Source organism: Miscanthus floridulus, chromosome 6 (assembly GCF_019320115.1).
Source record: "Miscanthus floridulus cultivar M001 chromosome 6, ASM1932011v1, whole genome shotgun sequence".
NCBI lineage: Eukaryota > Viridiplantae > Streptophyta > Magnoliopsida > Poales > Poaceae > Miscanthus > Miscanthus floridulus.
The window spans coordinates 140,380,300-140,386,147 of NC_089585.1; the positions used below are offsets into that span (position 1 = coordinate 140,380,300).

Below are 5,848 nucleotides of genomic sequence, written 5' to 3' on the forward strand. Positions count from 1 at the left end.
ATTTTGGCCGCAAAAACACTGTGCAACATGCATTTTTGGCTTTGGGTCACCGGATGGCTATTCTGTTGGAGATAGCCTAACTAATCACAAACCTTGTGCCATATACATATATACTACTTTAATAAGCGTTCGCACATGATGATTATTCCATCCATCCTGCCTCTGCCTGCCATGTTTCCCTTCCGCATATATAGTATAAAACATAAAGCTCGCGGGTGTTTGCAAATCACACAGGGTTTAAACCGACCGTCTGAACGGACACACGATCCTTTTGCTGTACTATTTTGCTAGTCATCAGAAAGGTAGAAATTGAAACAAACGTCCAGCTATCGAGCTAGTTTTTTGAAAAGATAAAAAAAGATAGCTTTTGAGAGAAATAAAATAAAAGTTGAAAACATACTGACATAGACAGGGTTTTTTTTATGTGTTAAGAAGCTAAAAATTTATTAAAAAATACAATAGCAAAAGCCAACAACCAACAAGCATGAGCCAAAAGATAGCTTTTAAGGTGAGTTTAAAAGCTACAGCAGGCCCTAATGATGTGGATTCAGTTGCCCATGCAATCTAACGAAGAAGGTTTTGTTTAGTGGATGTAGTTTGTATGAGCAGCGCGCAGATGCAGAAATATGTCCTTGCTTGGCCTAATGTATATGGTACACTCAAAAGTCGTCCCGGCTGGATAGATACAAATACAAATACAATGCATCTCATGTTGGATCCACGCATCACTCTGAGTCTCTATGTCAGCTGATACATATAATCAAACATTTTGCATGATTGTTCCATCTAGAATACAAGGTTACTAACTCACTATACAACAAATCAAATATTCATTTTTCCCCAAGTCATTTACATGTACTGCATTTAGCATGCTTCACTCATCTAGACTATATAAGATGTACGGAGTATTCATGTGAAAGCAACCAAACGCATCCTAAAATCGTAGCTGAGACTGAGAGAGACAATAGGAAGGGGGAGGGGTGTTGGCCTGTTGGGTAGAGACCAGAGAGGCAGAGACCGAAGAAGCAAGGAAGGCAGCTGTGCTGTGCTGTGCCGAGAGGTGCGCCCGTGCAGGCAGGCCGCGCCTAGTTGCTTGGCATCCACACCACACCACGCCACAGGGTGGGAGCGAGCGGGCGGGCGGGCGCGGGACGGGCGCGTGATCCGGTCGGATCTTGCTTTCCCGGGGGGCGATCGAGGCCACGCCGCTGCTGCGGTGCCTGCCGGTGCGCGTGTGACGTGCCGTGCCATGGCTGTGCCGCTCCTCGCCTATAAGCCGTCCGGCAGCGCCGCATTCAGTAAATCAACCTAACCTTCTACCTTGCCCCACCGCTACCCCGCCGCGGCCACGAGGAGGAAGGCGACGACGCCTCCAGGCCTGCAGGCCTAGCTGTTAAGGAGCCGAGGGACGCAGCGGCGTGTGCGCGCTGGTAGTTCTGGTCGTCCGTTCGGCTGTTCCCGTCCCACGCCGCCATGACGGTGGTGGATGCAGAGTCGCGGTTCCATGTCCTCGCGGTGGACGACAGCATCGTCGACAGGAAGCTCATCGAGATGCTGCTCAAGAACTCGTCATACCAAGGTGAGCCTCCACCGCGGCGACACCTGGCCGCCCCTCAGCCTCAACAGGACAGGGACAGTGTGTGTCCGTCCTGTCCGTGTTTCTTGGAGTTGGAGTTGAGTTTTTTCTCTTCTTTCTCGTGGCGAAATTCCCTCTCATCATCGGTTTCCAATCGCGTCCTCGTTCAGTGACCACGGTGGATTCCGGGAGCAAGGCGCTGGAGCTACTGGGGCTCAGGGACGACGGCGCGGAGGACGCGTCGTCGCCGTCTCCCTCCTCCCCTGACCACCAGGTAAGGAAAAATCCCTCGCCTCTCGGCTTCTCCATCTCCTTCCTTGCTGCTCGGATTGGCACCCACCCTGTTCTGTTCTGTAACCAACCAACCTCACCAACCTCTGTTCTTGTTCTTGCTGCAGGAGATCGATGTGAATCTCATCATCACTGACTACTGCATGCCAGGCATGACAGGATACGATCTGCTCAAGAGGGTGAAGGTGAGGGGCCTTAAATTAAATTCCTTCACCTGTTTGGGCTCTCAATCTCATCGCGGAGTAAAAACCTCATCTCATCTTCGCTTGCCAATTCTGGGATGCAGGGGTCCTCCTCGCTCAAGGACATTCCTGTGGTGATCATGTCGTCTGAGAATGTGCCTGCCCGGATCAGCAGGTGAGCTCCAACTGCATTCAATTTAAACCTTGTCTCATCATGTTCTTATTTACTCCTACTAGCAAGCATTTATCAAGTTGGTCCACTACACACTAGGCAGGAGCAGGAGTTTAACTAGGTCACAGCTGAGATTGATTAATTGATCTGCTAGTTCATGCGTAGAACAGCCAGCGTGTGACTGGTGCATGCCGATGTACCAGATGAAAATGATTGGAGCTTTGCTGTTCTTGCCTGCCAGCTTGTTCTGAACTGAAGTGATTAACGTTATAGTAGTAGTACATGGTACGTATCACGGTGAAAGGGTTGGGGGTTGTCTAGCGAGCAGAGGGAATATAATGCCATCATGCTAGATTACCAGTTTTGCATGAAAGGATTCCCCAGGGTTCGGGCTGCCTGTTATAAACAGGCTCATGTCATGGTACAATATTTTTCTCTCCCAATAAATTTACTATACAAATCAGCACAAGAACGCTTTACGAGCAGCCGAACATAGCCTCAGGTTTATTTAATTTCTTCTCCTTTTGACAAAAGGCGCCTAGGGATTATTTAGTTTAATGTTTGCACAAAAAAGGCTTCTTCAGGCGTTGGGATCGATTTCTTAATTTGGTCGGAGCACTGAAAGATTTGCAACTTTTACCTCTGAAAATTTGTGCCTTGTAGTATGAGTATTAGTTAAGCCTGTCTAGTTTGGTTGGTCTAAAGCTTGCAAATAAATAAAACATCCCTGCAAAACTCTGCTTTCCATCTTGCTAATACAGCTCATCTCTTTCCTCTGTCCTCCTCTGCCTCGTAGACTTTTCAGTTTTGCCAAAATGAAAATCAACAATATTTCTATTTAGTCACTGCCTATTACGCCTGTACCTAACAAAAAAAATTCAGTTGCTGCAAGGGTCCAATTGGTTTCAATTTAAACGAAGCCGGCAGCGGCCAAACGTAAAAATAAGGGTCCATTTGCGTCGCTGAAAAAATAAACGTAAAAATAAGGGTCTATTTGTCATGCTAAAAAAATAAGCTGAAACATTGATTCGACTGATTTGTTGTTTGAAAAAAAATCGGTTTCGACGGAAAAAGACGAAAGATAAGAGCAGCGAACATGCCCAGAACAAAAGAGGGGCGTAGTAGCGTGATTTGACGGTACAGGGAAGAGAAAAAGGCCCAGGAATTCCCCAGAACAGCACCCTTGACGTTGCCGTGTAAGAGCCACACAATCGGCTTGTTCGCTGGTTGGTTTCTGGGTTGGTTTGGGCTGGCTGGTGCTGGTTTATTGTGAGAGAAAAACACTGTTGGCTGGCTGGTTTGGGCTGGCTGAAACCAACAAGCGAACAGGGTGAATGTTTGCCATAAGCTAGTTCATAGAATTAAAATATTTGCTATTAGGTAGGTGGAATATTGTGAGACCAGTTTATAGAGTAGTTCATAGCAAAAGGTATTCATAAGCTTATGGACTACCCATAAGAAATAAAAAATATTACTTTTTTTCATTCCTCACTCTCTCTCTTGATTTTGCATAGGATTGTAAAGAGAGAATTTTTTTATCTTATATGGGGTCCATCTTATGGACTACTTGTTGACTGAAATATTGTGGAAACAACTATAGCTATAGTCCACTGACATAAAAGCTACCCATATGGACTGCTTAGCCCATATACATTGTGGTTGCTCTCACGGAACGGAGGGCCTTTGGGGTGTGGACTGTGGTGGTGGTGGTGGGGCAATTGAATGCTCCGCGCTGCGTTTTCATGCATAGATCGCCATATCTCGGTGACAGCGACGTAAAGCATAGGAAAGGTTCCTCTCAGTGCCTTGCTGTGCTGTGGTGGTGGGCCAAGATCTCACGAAATCTTTCGGACACAAACCCACACCAAATGGATGGATTTGTTGCAAAAAAAAAGGTTATTTGTATCTTTGAGTTATGCCAAAATCATTTCTGCTTCGAGTTCTCGTTTTTTTTATAGTTCAGAAAAAACGTATTCCTGTGGTCACTGTCCGGTGGTCAAGATTTCTGGGCGAATAGTGGGATGGGGCTGTGCTGAGTCAAAAAAGGGCGCTGAAATTCGAAAGACCGGATCTTTTCCCTGTGGGAACAAAGATCTCTGACACGTCTGCCCTGTCCTTGGGCTTGGAGTGATGTGATCACTCGTCTCAGTCTCTCAGAAACCAAAGGCGGAAAGAAGAGGATTCGATTCTTCTCTACTCTTGCTTCCTTCCTTCCAAATCCAAGCAATCTGCAGCTTCCCTTCCATTTCCAGCTAACGATTGCAAGGTTTTCAGGTGCTTGGAAGATGGCGCAGAGGAGTTCTTCCTGAAGCCCGTGAAGCTCGCCGACATGAAGAAGCTCAAGTCACACCTGCTGAAGCGGAAGCAGCCCAAGAAGCCTCAGGCGCAGCCGCAGCAGGTACAGGCGGTGGAGCCTGAGCAGCAGCTGGACCCGCACACGCAGCCAGGCGCACGAGCCGGAGGAATCCGCGGCAGAGCCGGTGGCGACCGCATCCAATGGAACCGCCGTCGGCGACTGCAACGGCGGCAACAAGAGGAAGGCGGCGACCATGGAGCAGCAGCAGGAGGATGGGCTGACCGTGACGGTGACGACGCCGGAGAGCACCAAGCAGAGGCTGTCGACGAGCAGCCTGGCGGTGGAGACCTGATCATCGGACGGCAACCGGATCACATACTACTACGTACATTAATCTAGCAGTGCATGCAGTCCAGAGGCAAGGCAACCAACCCAGCCCGCCGCCAAGAAAGAACTCGTCCTCCTTTCTTTCACTGGTTCTTTTGGTTCTCGGAGCTAATCATGGGAGGGGTGGATCATTAGCTCCTGGGGGATGGAGGGGGTTTAGCTCTAAGTGAAAAACAATTACGGCGTACTTATGTAGTGGCTGCTGCTTCGGCCTGCAAATTTTGATCCCTGTTCGCTTGAATTATGACCCTGTACAGCTTTTTTTTTTCTCACAATAAATTAGTTAACCGTATTTTTCAGTTTAGCCTTATCAGCCAAATGAAAATGAGGTTTGTTGCGCTCATGGTCATGGACACCCTTGTGTTCGTTAGGAAGGGGGAAGGAACGGTAAAAAGGAAGCTGTAGATAAAAGGCAGGCGCCTCGGATGCTCTTGTTGTTTAAGCTATTTTTTAATTTCACTCGGCTTTTTAATCATGGTACTGACTTGCTGCCTCAAAACCTGTGATTGTTGTTGCGTGTGCTGATGGATGGATGGATCAATTGGCTGCTGATGGTTTGCTGATGCTTGTCCTGTTCGTTTGGTTCATAAGTCGTACTTTTTCAATAAATAAATAATATTTTTTTCTCATAATAAATTAGTCAACAGTACTTTCAGCTATGACATATCACCAGGGATGAAAACGGTATGGATATTTTCCAACCGTATTCGAAACCGAATCTGTTTAGAGGAGTTGAGATCTATCCATATTCGAGTCCGGATATCCAACATCCGATACCGTATCTGTATCCGAATACTCAAATCGCATATTTATAATGTCGATATCCAATCGTATCCTATCCGACATAGTTGACACTATACGTATTCGAATCCGAATCCGAACAGAAATATAAAAACAAATATAATATCGATGATATCCGTCCGTATCCGATACGTTTTCATCCC

At 46.9% G+C, this 5,848-nt stretch overlaps 1 pseudogene; it reads left to right on the forward strand.

Moving 5' to 3' along the window:
* Positions 1 to 1,017: 1,017 nt before the first annotated feature.
* Positions 1,018 to 5,399, forward strand: LOC136457139 (two-component response regulator ORR4-like; annotated as a pseudogene).
* Positions 5,400 to 5,848: the final 449 nt, after the last annotated feature.